Source organism: Pseudopipra pipra, chromosome 18 (assembly GCF_036250125.1).
Source record: "Pseudopipra pipra isolate bDixPip1 chromosome 18, bDixPip1.hap1, whole genome shotgun sequence".
NCBI lineage: Eukaryota > Metazoa > Chordata > Aves > Passeriformes > Pipridae > Pseudopipra > Pseudopipra pipra.
Window position 1 is genome coordinate 1,161,375 of NC_087566.1, and position 16,817 is coordinate 1,178,191.

Consider the following 16,817-nt stretch of genomic DNA (forward strand, 5'->3'; position numbering starts at 1 on the left):
CCCTCCTTAACTGTGACATCAGAGCTGGGTTTGCACCTCCTGACTCGCCTGACATTGAGCCTGAGCAGCACAGACTGAAACAGGGAAATGCAAGACACAGAGGATAAGGAAACCTGAGGTGAGGAGGGGGCTGGGAGTGAGACAAGAGGGGTTTAGTCATCCAAAATACTGCACTCTGCTGTCCTGGGCTGGCACGTGCAGCTCATGGCATGGTGCAGATGGTGCATGAGGAAGGCAGACATGGGAATGCTCTTCCCTGTTCTCAGCCCTTTTCCACAACTCCACAGGCTGAAACTCATCCTGCTGCCTTCTGGGGGCTGTACCTGGGGAGTTCACCTTGTCCTCACACCTCCCCCTCCCACTGCTGCTGCACTCCCTGTTTCCTCGGGTGGGTCCAGCCTTTCCTCTTGCTCAGTCTCTGCCCAGCAGACACCTCACCCATCATCTCATAACCCACTGAGGGACCTGCCCAGGGAATTCTGTCACCAGGTGGCCACTGGAAGTCCCCAGTTCCACAAGCTCAGCCCTACCAGCTCTGTGAGCTCCTTGTCTGTAGTCACAGCAGCACCAGGGCATCTTTGAACATCTCCATCACTCCTTTTCTCATCCCATTCTTTAATTCCCTGCAGCTTGGCCTGTTCAGAGCTCTTCTTTACAACCACAGAATCATTAAGGCTGGAAAAGCCCTCTGAGACCATCAAGTCCAACCCTTCCCCAGCACTGCCAAGGCCACCACTGACCATGTCCCCAAGTGCCACATCCACAGGGCTTTGAAATCCCTCTAGGATTTAACTACTCCATGAATTAACCCTTCTGTCACTGGATATTATTAAACCCCATCACACCCTCTCAGAAGATATTATGAACCCTCTTCCAAAGCCACCAGTGCTGTGACAGTCACAAACCCACTGATCATGGCCATCCTGCTGCATTAGTGCTCATTTACATTCTCAATGCATCTGATTTAACAGCAAGTTTTTTGGAGCAGAAACTCTCCATTCATCAGAGAGATACATGGACTCCATAGTGGGAGTCAGGTGTTTATGAATCTCCACATAATATTGAATTAATACAATGGTCATTTATCAGCCTGGCAACTTTTAATCTACCAGGACTTGGAGGCAAAGGGGAGAAAATGGAAGCTGAGCTTTTTCCCAGGTTCAGGTATTCGTGTCTAGTGCTGGTGAATTATGAGATAAAGCACCATCAAGGTTTCATGGGCTCTCTCAGAGCCTGGCTGTGCCATTCTGTCAGATCCCTTGTGCAGGGGCTTGTAAGCCCTGAACCCCAAGTCAGTGTAATTTTCAGGCCCTGAACCTCTGGTTTTACTGCATCAAAGTTTAGAGAACAGAGAGTGTTTGTGCTGGAGGTCTGGCCCTGCATTTTGATACCTGCAGGAGGATGTGCTCTGCTAATCAACTGCAAAGGGCAAGGAGGATTTGAAGAGACCCTGGTGTTGTCTTAGAATAAATCAGCCCCTCAGCTGGATCTATTTATCAGAGGATGTGGCTTAAACTGAAACTCCAGCAGGAAGGTTAGAGGACAAAATGATAAAATGGCAGGAACCCTCCCCAGAATGAGAGCATCCACACCCCAGCCCTGGGGGAACTCAAGGACAAAGCAGCTGCTACAGGAAACCCCTGGTTTAAAACCATCACAGGACCAGAGGGTGTTTTTCAGATTTCTGGTTTCCCCAACAACAAGTCTAAAATACTTCAGGCATTTGTGGGGAAGTGGCAAAAGGGAATGTACTGGGAAAGAGTCAGAGCAGCTTTCCCAGGGAAGCCAATCCTGCTGAGCAGCACCAAAGGAGCTACAGCCACATCCCAGAGGAGAACTGGGGGTTCCATCTGCTCCACACAGGAAGGTCCCTCACCAGGGGGTTTTAGAGAAATTGTGCTGCCTTAGGAAGAAAGGTGAAGGTTCTCACCTGGGTGAAAGGAAGGAAAGGGGTTAGGGGGGAACAGAGGGAGGGCCAGGGCTGTGCTGCTCAGCTCTCCCAAAAAAGCTCAGAGCAGCAGTGGCTGCCCCATCTCTGGAAGTGTCCAAGGCCAAGTTGGACCAGACTTGGAACAACCTGGGCTAGTGGAAGGTGTCCCTGCCCATGAGAGGGTGTGATACTGGATGGATTTGAAGGTCCCTTCCAACCCAAACCATCCTGTGATCCTGAACTGAACAGCCTGGAGAAGAGCACGAGGGCTCAGGGATCACTTTGCTGCTCGGGGGATCAAGCAGAAAGAATTATAGAAGCACAATGTGATGAAATGGAAGGTGAAGTTTAATGTAAATAAATGTAAAATCAAGTGCAAGGGGGAAAATACTAATTGGGCATCTCCAGCAAGGGATTCTGAGTTGATCACTGTCATTCAGGAGGGAGGGAGGGAGATTATAACAGTTCCATGAATACATCAGCTCAGCACACACACAAAAAAGCAAATCAAATTATAGAACATTTAGGACAAAAGAGGACAAACACATAAAAATATGTACGTGATAGGGGTAAATCCATGGTAAACCTCCACCTGGATAGTATGGGTGGTTCTGGTCCCTCCCTTCTGCAACAGAAATAAGGTGAGATGAGAAAGGTAGAGAGAAGCACAACAGGGTGAAGAAGGTCATGGAAGGATTCCTGTATAAGAAGCAATTCAGGAGATTTCAGAGAGTAGAGGTGACTTTAAGAAATAGGAAAACCAGAAGGGTGTGAAGGTGCCAGGCTCAGAGGCACAAAAGGGGAGCACCAGAGACAGACAGTAGGGTCAGGAATGTCTCTTGGAAAGCACCAAGACACAATAATAATTTGCTGGGGTTTTTTCCAACCAGCCCATGGGAGAGTGCAGAGGTCAGGGTAGGGATCTCCTCCCAGCCTTGGGTGGTTGCTGTTGGGAGGTGGAATGTCAGGGCAGATGGAGAGTGTCCAAAGAAGGGAATGAAGGTGGGGAAGGGCCTTGATTGGAAGGCGTGGGAGGACACTGAGGGCACTTGGTGTGTTCAGCTGGAGCAGAGGAGACTGAGGGGAGAGCTCAGTGCAGTTCCAACTGCCTGGGCAGGGGCAGAGGAGGGGCAGGGACTGAGCTCTGCTCTGGGGGGACCAGGGACAGCAGCCAGGGAATGGCTGGAGCTGTGTCAGGGCAGGCTCAGGTTGGATCTCAGGCAAAGCTTCTTCCCCCAGAGGCTGGTTGGGCACTGCCCAGGCTCCCCAGGGCAGTGGGCACAGCCCCAAGGCTGCCAGAGCTCCAGGAGGGTTGGGATGATGCTCTGGGGCACAGGGGGTGACTCTTGGGGCTGGGCCTGTGCAGGGCCAGGGGTTGGACTCAATGATCCTTGTGGGTCCCTTCCAGCTCAGCATGCTCTGGGATTCTGTGTGACTTCAGGAAGGCCTCCTCTCTCTTGCTCTTCTCCCTTTTCCTACTAATGCAGCAAAGAGGCTCTTGGTGATCCCTGGGGAAGTGAGAGAAGTGAGAGTGTGAGTGTCCAGCAAACACAGCTCTGCCAACACCCCCAGCACCTCATCAGAGAGCTCAATCAGCAATAAGTGTGTGCCCTCATTCAGCAGGGAAATGAAGCTTTTACCTGTGATAAACAGGGCTGGAGCTCTGCCCCCGGGCTCTCCTGGGCACAGCCTGGCAGTGAGGCCTCTCTCTGACAGCAGATGGTTGTGTGCTGAGGGGCAGCTGGACTCCACACACATGGAGGGGGTGGCATTCCTGGACAAACCACCTTTAGAGCAAAGAAATGCACTGAGCCCTGGGGTTGTTTTTTGGTGCTCTCTACACCTCCCTGACAGGGGAGCAGAGCCAGGTGGGAATTGGCCTCTTCTCCCAGGTAATAATGATGGGACAAGAGCAAACAGCCTCAAGTTGCACCAGGGGAGGCTTAGATTGGATATCAGGGAAGATTTCTTCACTGAAACACTGATTAAGCCCTGGCACAGGCTGCCCTGGGCAGTGGTGGAGTCACCATCCCTGGAGGGGTTCAAAAACGACCAGATGATATGATTTAGTGGGAATGGTGGGATTCAGTCAAAATTTGGCCTGGATGACCTTGGAGGTCTTTTCCAACCTTAATGATTCTGTGATTCCATGCAAAGTATTGTGGAACTGTGCAGGATGGTCTCTCAGCTGGAATTCAGTCCACTGAGCTGGGTCAGCTGGGCAATGGGACAGCAGAAAACTGGGTCTCCATGGAATCTTGGAGCCTGTGAGGCACAGGGTGACCCTGAGCTGGTGTTGGGCCGTTGGGAGTTCCTGCCACAACTGCAGTGTGGACTCAATCAAAACAAGATGTGTTCTCTCTTCTGACACTGATGGTTTTCAGCAATGACAGACATAATTCCCTGGATTCTGACTCTTGGCGAAAGAGGCCTGAGAGACATTAATAAAGATGGGCATTGTCTGTTATTTAGTCTTTAGTTCCAAGCCTGCTGGAAGATGACAGGCTCTAAACACGGGATCACAGGTTTAGACCACACACAGTCCAGGCAGGCTGGCAGCCTTCCAAGGACAAACAAGGATTAAATAGCAAACCAAGGGAGTTTTGCACATTTGTTTCCTCTTGCAGGGGTGGTCAGGAGGCAGTGCTGGCAGAGGGATCTCTCAGGAAAAGGGCAAAGAGCAGCTGAGCTGCCCAACCCAACAGAGAGTGAAATCATGATCTTTGAGCAGTCTGATATTCCTGGCTGCTCACAGCCAGTGACCTTTTCATCATGTTCCTCTCTGCCCTGCTGGTGATGGAGTGGGTGCCTGTCACCACACACTTGGCTCTCAGGGTTGACAACCTCTGCATCCCTGGGGGATGCATCCCCTGCCCTCGTGGCTGCAGGGTCCTCTTTGCCCCACTGCTCTGATCCTCCAGCTGGGGAGAGCTCACAGCCCTTCCCAGATCCCACCTCAGAGCAGGAGGCAGGGGCTGAGCTCAGGAGAGACTTCTGAGAGTCTCAAACTGAGTTGCTCAGGGCTTTGTGCTGTTGTTGTCTGGATCCCTCCAGGGATGGGTGAGCTGCTTCAGGGCTTACTGTGGGGGTGGCTGAATGGTTGGATGACCTTGAAAGTCTTTCCCAACCTTGATGATTCTATGGAGATCCACAGAGTCATTGAACCATTAAGGCTGGAAAAGCCCTTTAAGATCATTAAGTCCAACCATTAACCAGCTCTCCCAGGTCCACCACCACCCCATGTCCCCAGCACCACATCTACACATTTCTGAACACTTCCAGGGGCAGTGATTCCATCCTTCCCTGGGCAGCCTGTGCCAGTGCTTGACAACCCTTTCAGTGAGGACATTTCTTCTAAGGTGCAATCCTACAGGCTCTCTGGGTGCCTGTCCCACTGTCTGAGGACCCTCAGCACCATTTATATCCAGTATAGCCCTGCCCCAGCTGCTCCTGCTGTGCACCCTGGGGAGTCCCACAGCCCCTCCCTGGGCACCAGCCCATCCCTGAAGGCAAGAGGAGCTCTTGTTATCAAATCCCTGGAGGGGGATTGGAGTGAGGAGCACTGAATGACTGATGCTTGTAAATATATCTGTGTAGGGCTTGGTTTAGAACCATTTGGTTGCAATGGAAAGCAGGGATGGAGCCATTTTGGGTGTTATTATCTATAGATTTATGGCCATAGAAAAGTATAACAATATCACTGAAGAAAATGTGTAAGGGAAAAAGAAAGGAAGGAAAAGAAAGAAAGGCTAAGAGTAGGAAGATCCATGATCACCACCCAGGATCTACGACCAGACTTGATCGTTGCAGCTTTGGTCAGATCAAAGTTCTTGGTCCATCAGGGGTGGGGGAAAACCCCCCAAACACAAAGTCTGATGGGTTAATACCCAGCAGGAACACCCTGGTACCTCCCCTGTGTGTGGGGGGGGTGATTTTACACTGTCTCCTGCAAGAGACTCAGGATCTCATGCAACACTTTTGGATCACGGGCAGTCCTCTGGGGAGAGGCCTCAGGAATGGGGAGGGGGACACTTCAGGGGTCTTTGGTGGTTTATGACCCCTCCTAAGACATGACACTGCCTCTCATACCAGTAGGCCTGCGTGGGAATGTGACCTTCTCCAGGGGAGGGGGGATGTGTGTTTTTAAGGCAGGACAATTTGTCGGGATAAAAAGCACCCCCCCATCTCCACAGGTTCTGCCTCTTAGCTGGCTCAAAGCCCAGCTTTTAGGCTGCCCCTCTGTCTTATGCAGATCAGTCTCACTATTCCACACCCAAAACCTCACCCCTGCCCCCTGGGGGGATGCAAACTTGGCCCCAGCACAGCACCTTGTTGCTCCTCAATTATTATAAGTCATTAACCATTAACGTCCAGTCTCACCCAGTGCCTTGGGCTCTCAGCCCCCCAGATGTGATCTGAGCTGGGTATTTGTGTCCCCAGCTCTGCAGAGCTGCCCTCTTGGTGCTCATAGTCTGGACATTCTGGGAGCAAACCCTGCTCCTGTTTCTCCTGGCAGCAGCAGAGATGGGATCTCGGCTCTTTCATTTGGAATGAAACACAAACCTCGTGTCTTGCTTTCTGTACAAATGAGCTTTCCTGCCCTAAAAGAAAGGGCTGGTCAGATTCCACTGAAGGTAATTACACTGAGCTTACCTAAGAGCCTCCAGAGCCTCAACTGAAGACATTATTAAGCAATAATTGTTTCTTAATTTGCTTTCTACAACACAGCTTTGTACAGTGCAAACAGTCAGGCTCCAGGGGTGGCTGAATTTCAGCCGTGGCCACAATGCAGCTGATGGCTCTGTAATATTTCCTGGCTGCTGCCATGGTGTAGCTCTTACACAACAGATTTGGAGCTAAAATTTAATCCATTATGGCTGTAAACAAGCCACTCCAATGTGAAGCAGGTGTAACCTGCGCTGTCTGCTGAAAATATGAAGTAATAACTCTGAGAAAATGGGGGAAATCTAACGGGCTGCCCAGCTATTTGTCAGGGTGTAACGTCCCCTGTATCCCAGGATTACTGGGGTGGGATTCATCTGGCTCCATGTGTCCCTCTGCAGTCTCTGCAGCTCTCATCAGGATAAGCAACAGAGCCCAAGCCACCATTAATCTTGTCCTAAAGCCTAAAATAGGTCAGTGAACAGCACCTGAAAGTCCCACTTTCCCTCCAGATACCGGAAAGGGAGCCCACAGAGATGAGATCAGACACAGGCATTAAAAATTAGGAGGAATAAATCCCCCAGTGAATTCCTTACCATGTATCTGGGCATCAGCATTGATCCCTGGGTAAGTTCACTCCAAAAAAGTCATGGCAGAAGACACAGACACTGCCAAGTCTGTCCCTACAGGTGTTCATCCCTTGTCTGTCATGTTCTGGAGTGTTCATGCATGACTTGCATGTTCATCCAAGTGAACTGCGAACTGGCACCGTGACACCAGCACTGGCAGGGCCAGGGGAAGTTGCCCATCCACCTTTTTGCAGTGTGAACACTGGTCTGTGCCAGTCCTGTGCCCTGGGACACAGCTCAGTCTGTGTTTCTGTCTCAGGGCAACTGGGGACCCTCTTGGGGGTGGTATCACAAATCTGGCTAACAGCATGAGACCCAATTTTAGTGACAGTTTTTGGGGGGTTTCAGTCCATTTCTAAGGCATTATTGTATTCCTTGAGATGCATTCATTAATCTACTCATGAATGCATTAATTGAGATATGGGGAGTGCTGGTGGGTGGTAAAATGTGGGCCAGGGAACCCTGAGTGGGCAAAGTTTGCAGTGTCTGAATTCAGAGCACAGGAGCAAGTCCTTTTTACCTGAGGGAAACCTGGTGAGCAAAGAAGTGCCATCCCACAGATATTCCCAGGTCTGGAGCCCCCTGTTCCATAGGTAGTGGGGCAGCCATGTGCCACCCTGAGTGACTCCAGTGCCCGTTTGGGATCCATCTGGCACCACGTGGGATCAGAAAAGGCTTCAGAGCTCGTTTTTCTGCCTTTACCTCCTTCTGCAGGAACATGTGGAAGGAGTCACGCTCTGCAGGACCCTTTATGTCCTGGAACATATTGCATTCAGCTTCAAAGCAATTTTACACGGGGCAAAAATGGCAGGGCATATTTCTTCTCACAGCCTGCTCTCCATGAGAACAGAGCTGAGCAGCAGCTCAGGTGGCCAGAGAGGACAGGGAGGAGCTCAATTTATTGCCTGGAACATAACCCAGCACAGAGTGATGGAAATGTGGAATGTCTTTCCAGCAAGGCAGGAGAAAGGCTGTTAGGAAAATGAGTTAGATCTTTCTGAGAAGCTGCTCCAGTTATTTCATGTAGAGCATAATTCACTGCCCCTCTGTGAACCTGAACACATTTGCTTTCCCTTCCTTTCCTTCTTTCTGTGCTGCCCAGGGTTTCTGGGCCATCTGTGAACCATCATCACTGTCCCCAAACTGGCCAGCACAGGCATCCAGAGGCCACTTGATTCCAGACAAGACATCAGGAGGAAAGTCCAGAGACAGCAACCAAATTCGTCAGGAAGCTGGTGAGCAGGGCAGGAGTGGGGCTGCTCAGACATGGACCAGAGAGCAGAGCAACAAATGCTCTGGAGCTGAGATGGGAAATCAGAGTCATCCTCTCTCACAGCCCAGAGGGGTCAGAGCAAGGAGTGACTGAAACAACTGTTTGGTTCAGTCACAACACACCATGAGCAGGAGCTGGGGCAAAACAGCTCTTGGAATCTTATTTTTCAGTGGGAATCAGGCAAAAACCACCTGGAAACACCTCAAATGAGATCATTGTAATCATGTTTCAGCTTCTGTCCTGTCAGTAGAAAGGGGTCTCTCCTTGGCTGCTGTTCCCTCGCTGCGTGTGACAGAGGGGTCTCTCAGGTTGGAGTCCTGAGCTGGATGCTGGACTGGGGGGGAGATTCCCAATGGATCTTGGTGTTTAAGGATATGGCTTCAACATGGGTGAGCTCCCTGCACCAGCTTTGACTCAGGATCATCTTGCTGGGGCATCCATAGAATCACAGGATCATGAAGGTTGGAAAAAGCCTCCAAGATCATCGAGCCCCACCTTTGGCCAAACACCACCATGCCCAGCAAACCCAGACATTCATCATGACCAGGTGGCTGCCCAGACAAGGGCCCTCCATACCCAGAAACCCACCTGCAGGGTATTTATCTGTGTTCCTCCCACTCCAGTGAGGTGAGTGCCAGCTCTGACCAAGCTGAGCTGCTGCAGCATCTCTCTCACTGCTTTGCTTTGCTTGAACAAACCTGTCAAAGCTGCTGCTTTCAACTTTTCTGGGGCTGGAGGTGAGTCCAGGTGACACCAGATGTTTTGCTGCTCCTGAGGGCAGGAGCCAGAGGGATTTGGGGTGGCAGGAAGGCTGCAGAGATGTGGCTCTGCTGGCCTGTCCCCGGGGAAAGCCCTTTTGGCCCCACATTGCAGGTGGTCAGGTCACCAAGGACCACCCCAGCGATGCCCACGTGATGGCTGGGAAGAAGTGAGACCTGAAACTGTGTCTCTGCCAGACACTGCAGTGTGAGAAAGGGGAGCCAGGGGGGAGAGAAGGTAGCAGAAAACATGTCCACACAGGCCAGTCCTCCCAGGAAGCACCATGCCCTGCTCTAGTGACAGCCAGAGTTATGCTGGCTTCTTGTCCCTTATTTTAAAGGCAGATCCCTGATAGGTTTGATTTGTTCCTCGAGGTGATTTTTTATTGCTTCTTACAGGAGATGACCCTTATTTCATTTGCTACATGAGTTATAGGAAGGCCGTATCAATCAGTCAAAGCCTGGAGAGCAGGCAGTCCCACCACTGATTAAACCTGGCTCTTGGTGTGGAATTCAGCCTGGAGGAACCTTCTCTTTTAACAGAAACTAATCATAAAGTTAGGGGGGAAAGGAGTTTCTGCTTTTGTGTGGCCAAAGATGGTGTTCCTCATGCACTAATAAATTAAACAACTGCCTCATGCCTCACTTGTTCTGTGTATTCTAATTCTTCCATTATCAGTATCATTATGTTCTTCCTTTTCTGTCCCATTAAACTGTCTTAGTCTCAGCCCATGAGTTTTCTCACTGCCCCATCCCAGTGCAGGGCAGGGAGTGAGTAGGTTTGCTGTGCTCAGCTGCCAAGTGAGGTTAAACCACAACACCCACCTGCACACTGACGTTTTATTGCAAGGATTTAGCGAGTCTAAAGGTTAGGACAGGCCTTTGAGACATCACAGAAGGTAATCTCTCACTGGTAGGACCTGAATGTTAGAGCCTGGCACTCCAAATATCTCCATCTCTGTCTGGGAGGGTGTTGTGGTTTGACCCTGGGGCTGAAGGTGGCCCCAGGTTGGGCACCATTTTTAGAGGGCCGAGGGGTGGTAAAAGTGTGTTTATACTGTGTATTCTATTATTCTTTAGTTTCTATTCTGTTAGCAATAAATTTAATATTATTCCCCCACATCTAGTCTGTTTTGCCTGTGTAAAACCTCTCTCAACTTGTAGCAATTGTGTGGGGGGATTGAAAAAAATTGGACCCAAGTAAAACCACGACAGGGGGAGACTGTGGTTGTCTTCCTTGAAAGCAGTCTTGTTTCCCAAAACTTTGGGATCAAGCTTCATACAGCCATACAGAGATGGTGAAGGGTCTGCAAAGCCATATGAGGAGGGGCTGAGGGTATTTGGTCTGTTCAGCTGGAGGAGACTGAGGGCAGAGCTCAGCGGGGCTGCAGCTCCTCCTGAGGGGCAGCTCCATCTCTGCTCTGGGAGAGCAGGGACAGCAGCCAGGGAATGGCTGGAGCTGTGTCAGGGCAGGCTCAGGTTGGATCTCAGGCAAAGCTTCTTCCCCCAGAGGCTGGTTGGGCACTGCCCAGGCTCCCCAGGGCAGTGGGCACAGCCCCAAGGCTGCCAGAGCTGCAGGAGGGTTTGGACAACACTCTGAGGGACAGGGTGGGAATGCTGGGGTGTCTGTGCAGGGCCAGGGGTTGGATTGATGGTCCTTGTGGGTCCCTTTCCACTCAGGAGATTCCATGATTCTGTGATTCCATGACCTCAGATGCAGCATCTGGAGAGCCAAGGGGCTGCCACGTTACTCAGAGGGCAGTTTCCAGAAATAATTCCCATTTCCACTGACCTGCTGGCAATGTGTGTTTAGATATTCTACAGCTGAGATAACACTACGTGGTCAATTTTTTTTCTCATTAGAAGTGTTTTTTTAACTCCATAACTATCTGACTGTTGAGCACAGCCACCCAAGGCAGGTCTCTGAGCCCCCTGGCCCTGGGCTGGAAGGTGGGCAGGTGCCAAGAGCAATCTCTGTGTCCCTCGTGGATCGTGACCATGCCTGGGACTGCAGCAAAGCAAAATATGCCCCTAAAAAGCCAGAAACTTTCTGTTTTCCCAACTGAGAATCACTCCCATAGATCACTAAATATAACAGTAATTTCCATACATTTTGCTGGAGTTTATATGGAAGTAGGTCCTCAGTTGCTCGGGGTGGTTAATCAGATATAAGTCAGTATGCAAATGGGACAAGTGCAAATGCTAAAATTGTGGCATTAGAATTTTAGAGAATATAATTACAAAATATTTTGTATATCATTATTTTGATATAATTATTTTGATATAATTATTAGGCAACTTGTAAGAGAAGAACTCTTGAAAGGTTTGCGTGAGGGAAATGAAAATATAGAAAATGAGAAAGTATCTGCTGCAGAAAAATCAAGTGTGTCACAGCATATCAGTAATCATTAATATAGATTTTGGTGAGTGCAATAGCAAATGAAACACTTTTTCAGGCTTCACTCAGTGGTAAAATGGCAAATCTTTGTAGGACAAAAGCAGTGTGGATATTACCAACAGCATATTAGTTCTCCTTCATCTGAGGAAAATTATTAATAAAGGCTGGACATGGTTTTCTTTGCTGTCCATGCTTCGTGCTGTGAAAATAACAAAACCTGCTGATTTGAAATACAACATTGTTATCATCTGCTTGATTATTTCCAAGATAAGAAGGGTGACAGAGTGATTAGTTCAGAATAAAAAGAAATCAAACATTTTGAGCTTTTTGCCTGTTTATCATCATTTGGAGTTTCTATGCTCTTATTAATTTTGGCAGATACCATTCACTTCAAATGAACAGGAGAGAGGGAATCTGTGTCCCACATGAACCACCAGCTGATCCCCAGCACAAAGCAGGGCTGAGGGGAACTGTGCCTGTGGCACTCAGTGCTCTGGGCAGGGGGACGAGCTGGGGATGGGGCACAGGGGGATCCATGGGCTGGGAGGGCTTTTCCAACCTAATGATCCTGGGATTCTATAAATAAGCGATTTTAATCATTCTTCTTAACCAATGGAAGTTGTCCCAGCAGGACAGAGATGTTTATTTTGGCAGCCTTAACCACAGAGAGATCTTGAGGTGTATCCCCAGAAGCCTCTTCTTTCTCTGTACTGTGCAGTTAAAAGGATCATTAAATGATTTCCAGTTATTATAGGTCACTTCTGCACACTGAGAGAGGATTTTCCACGTGGAATTTTTTATGTTAATGACCAGAAATCAAGCTAGTGGTGCAGAGATCCTCTTTTTTTATATAGTAATGTGTACATATTTATTTCTTTATTTCCCAGGACATAAAAAATGAGGGAGTTTTATGCCACAGCTAATTAAAACAGACTCAGCTCATGTTCTGTTTATGAGGTATTGCAGACATTAAAGTGTGAGCTACAAAAAGAAAGAAACAGGTGACATTATTTGGCCACAAATACGGCTCCTATTTAAAAGACAGACATGAGCAAAGCAGGAAAGAAGCCAAGAAGTTTCATTCCATGGCATCTTGGGATCACAAAGAGGTGTTTGGGAGGTTTTAAGCTGATTTTGCTGCTTGTCTGAGGGCTGTTGGAGAAAGAGTCAGACCAGTTTGTGTGTCAATGGTCCAGGAGCCCTGAAACTCCACCTTCAAATATTTCCTTCCAATTCTTACACCAGGAATACGTGTTGTCCACATATCACTGAGAAAAAGAAGTTTCCTTGAATAACTAAATATGAATAAGCTGCAGAAATCTATGAAATATTGATTCTGTTCAGGCTGGAAAGTTAATCCTGTTCGTACATGTAAAGAGTGTTTTACAAATTCATTAAAAATAATGTGGGAGCTCTGGAATGCACTAAAGGTGATTAATTTGTACCATTTTAAATAATATACTCCAGTTCACAAAATGTGAATTACTTATGAGAGCGGCAGTAACATCAAGTGCAAAGAAAAATAAACCTATGACAAAGGTAAACAGTGGTTTTCCAAATGTCACAGCTTAGGACATAATTTCCCCATTTCCAGCTGGCTGTTCCTCATTTTCAGAGAACCACAGAACTGCTGAGGTTGGAGGCACCTCTGGAGATCATCGAGTCCAAGTCCTCTGCTCAGGGAGGGTCACCTGGGACAGGTTGTCCAGGACCATGTCCAGCAGAGTTTTGAATATCTCCAAGTATGGAGACTTCACAGAAATTCTGGAAAACCTCTTTCAGTGCTTGACCATCCTTAAAACAAAAATCTTTCTTCTTAGGTGTAAGTGGAATCTCCTGTTTTCAGTGTTTGGCCGTTGCTTCTCTTCCTGCCACCGGGCACCACCAAGAAGGGCCTGGATCCAACTTCTCCACATCATATCAGGTATTAATAGACATGGACAAGGCCCCCTCTGAGCCATCTCTTCTCCAGGCTCAAGAGTCCCAGCTCTCACACCTCTCTCTGTACAGAAGGTGCTGCCATCCCATACCCATCCTCCTGCCCCTCCTGCTCCCACGGCCGTGGGCTCATGGGCAGGAGGAGCTGCAGCCACAGCAGAGGAGGCAAAGACTGTGGCACTGAACACCTCCAGAGCCAGGGCAGATTTACTACCCCTGGTAAGTGTTTTTGATCTGTCTGGGGGCTTGAGACATCAACTAAAAGCTCCACAAGATGCAATAGGAAGGGAGAGCTCCCCTCTGGTGTCCCCAGCCTGTCCCCATCCCAGATAAAGTCATCCGACCACACTCAGCCCCCTGAGCCACAAGGGAATCCTTTGCCCTGCCAGTGCTGGATTTATCATTTGTGCAGCCCCCTTAGGCAGCTGTGAGGAGAAAATGGAAAAAGGAGCCCTCAGTCATTCCCTGGAGAACCAGGGAGACAGGAACTCCAGGCGTCCGTCGCGAAGATGGACAGGTTTAATACCACACGAGAGCCACAGACACTCGCCCTGCCCGTGGGGTGTTCCACAGCCCCTGCTTTGCTGGCACAGCCCTGCTCTCACCTCTTGATGTGTTTATTATTTTGCTGTCAGCTTTTTTTCCAGCTGCTTTATGAGCCAGACTTTTCATTTTGGTTAAAGCCCAGGAAGCGTCAAGCAGGGACAGGGTTAGAGGAGGTCAAAGGAGGAGGCAGGAATTGCAGGCTGCAGTTAGGATGCTTTATGTTCTCCTTAGACCTACCTGTCAGCTCCTGCTGCCACTGCCATGTGATGGATTGGCTCTCAGCTCCTCAGCAGACACCTCCCACAGCGGAAGCAGAGGGACAGAGATGACATCCCAACCTGGAGCAGCTGCAGCACAAACTGGCCCCTCTCACAGCTCAACAGCAGCGATGGAGCAGCTGGAGGCAGAGGAGGAGAGAAGGTGGGAGCACTCCTGAGGCTGTGCCACTGGCTGGGGTTGGGCAGCTCTGGCAGGTTCTTTGCTTTGGAGGGTGAAGGCGGTGAGACAGCAGAAGGAGAGAGCCCTCCAGCAGCCAGCCCAGCCTGGACTGACTCCCCTTCCTACTGGGAGAGGGACAGCAGGAGGGAAGTCATGCCCAGATCAGCAGGACCTGCTGGCCTGTGTTGGTGCAGGTTGGCCTCGTGGTCAGAGAGGAATGACACCAACCCTTCCCTCAGGTGCAGGGACTCTGCAGGATCCATCCCAGAGTCACAGAATCACAGAATTTGCTGAGCTGGAAGGGACCCACAAGGACCATCCAGTCCAACCCCTGGCCCTGCACAGGCCCAGCCCCAAGAGTCACCCCCTGTGCCCCAGAGCATCAGCCAAACCCTCCTGGAGCTCTGGCAGCCTTGGGGCTGTGCCCACTGCCCTGGGGAGCCTGGGCAGTGCCCAACCAGCCTCTGGGGGAAGAACCTTTGCCTGAGATCCAACCTGAGCCTGCCCTGACACAGCTCCAGCCATTCCCTGGCTGCTGTCCCTGGTCCCCCCAGAGCAGAGCTCAGTCCCTGCCCCTCCTCTGCCCCTGCCCAGGCAGTTGGAACTGCACTGAGGTCTCCCCTCAGTCTCCTCTGCTCCAAGCATTAAGCATCAGAGACAGATTTTAGCCAAGATTGAGAGATCTGGTCTGGCCTGGTCTTTGTCTCTCACCTCTTCCAGTTCTTCCCCCTCCAGATCAGCATGTGATGAGAAGGATGAGACAGAGTTTCTCTCTTTCACCTGCCATGCAACCAACAGGGAAGAATATTGTGTGGAGGAGGTTCCAGTCCTCTACCACAAGCACGGAAGGGGACCAGGAGCTCCCATGGAATTTGGTGCTCAGGGTCACCTGTTTGTCATAAAGACTCAGAGAATCATAGATTCTGTGTTTCAGCTGAGGTCACTTGGTTTCTTCAGCTGGAGAAAAGACTGAGGTCAGTCCCCATTGGGGTCCTCAACATCGTCATGAGCGGCAGCTCCGACCTCTGCTCGGTGTGAGCAGGGACAGGATCCAGGGAATGGCTGGAGCTGTGTCAGGGCAGGCTCAGGTTGGATCTCAGGCAAAGCTTCTTCCCCCAGAGGCTGGTTGGGCACTGACCAGGCTCCCCAGGGCAGTGGGCACAGCCCCAAGGCTGCCAGAGCTGCAGGAGGGTTTGGATGATGCTCTGGGGCACAGGGGGTGACTCTTGGGGCTGGGCCTGTGCAGGGCCAGGAGCTGGACTGGATGATCCTTGTGGGTCCCTTCTAGCTCAGGATATTCTCTGGTTGCTGTTCTCCAGCAATACTCCCAGTCACAGCACTGACATGATGTAGTCAGAGTTTTAAGAGCACATCTTCCCCTCCTGGGCAGCCAAACATTTAGCACCTTGACAGCTGTGAAACAAATGCCTCGATACTTCCACCACTGATGGTACATGAGAAAGAGCAGAATTTGGAATACCTGAAACAGGCAGAGAGGAGAGTTCTTTCCAGCAGAGCTGTTTATTAGGAAATGTGCCCTTGATGTTGTTTTTCTGTTTGGTTTCTTATTATGACACAGCATTGCAGTCATTAGAACTTCCCATTTAGTGACAATCTCCTTCCTTTGGAGACTGCTGTGATATGAGATGATGAGGCAGGAATGAGCTGAGTGCTTCTCATGGGGACCTCGTTATCTCACAGAATCCCAGAACATGCTGAGCTGGAAGGGACCCACAAGGATCATCCAGTCCAACCCCTGGTCCTGCACAGACACCCCAGCAATCCCACCCTGTTTCTCAGAGGATCATCCAAACCCTCCTGGAGCTCTGGCAGCCTTGGGGCTGTGCCCACTGCCCTGGGGAGCCTGGGCAGTGCCCAACCAGCCTCTGGGGGAAGAAGCTTTGCCTGAGATCCAACCTGAGCCTGCCCTGACACAGCTCCAGCCATTCCCTGGCTGCTGTCCCTGCTCCCCCCAGAGCAGAGCTCAGTCCCTGCCCCTCCTCTGCCCCTGCCCAGGCAGTTGGAACTGCACTGAGCTCTCCCCTCAGTCTCCTCTGCTCCAGCTGAACACACCAAGTGCCCTCAGCTGCTCCTCATCTTGTCCAAAGAAACTTCTGTTAATGTTAAAACAGGCTGGAAAATCAACAACTGCAGCCATTGGGATCAAACCAAGGCCCTGTGTTGTATTTCCAGCCAAACTGGCTCAGTTGGCACAGCCTTGATACGACATCAAGGAAATGAAACT

The 16,817-nt window shown here is 50.2% G+C and overlaps 2 long non-coding RNA genes across 3 annotated transcripts; one reads left to right on the top strand and one right to left on the bottom strand.

Moving 5' to 3' along the window:
* The first annotated feature begins 16 nt into the window (after nt 1-16).
* LOC135424342 (uncharacterized) lies at nt 17-9,214 on the top strand. Of its 2 annotated transcripts, none has more exons than XR_010435161.1 (3): nt 17-118; nt 8,324-8,456; nt 8,727-9,214. It is a non-coding gene; the product is annotated as an uncharacterized LOC135424342 (long non-coding RNA). The 2 variants fall into 2 exon arrangements; XR_010435160.1 differs by lacking the exon at nt 17-118 and adding an exon at nt 6,962-7,219.
* Nucleotides 9,215-11,648: 2,434 nt separating this feature from the next.
* LOC135423888 (uncharacterized) lies at nt 11,649-15,682 on the bottom strand. The gene is made up of 3 exons (XR_010435006.1): nt 15,284-15,682; nt 14,372-14,531; nt 11,649-11,849 (listed from the first exon to the last, which is right to left on the bottom strand). It is a non-coding gene; the product is annotated as an uncharacterized LOC135423888 (long non-coding RNA).
* Nucleotides 15,683-16,817: the final 1,135 nt, after the last annotated feature.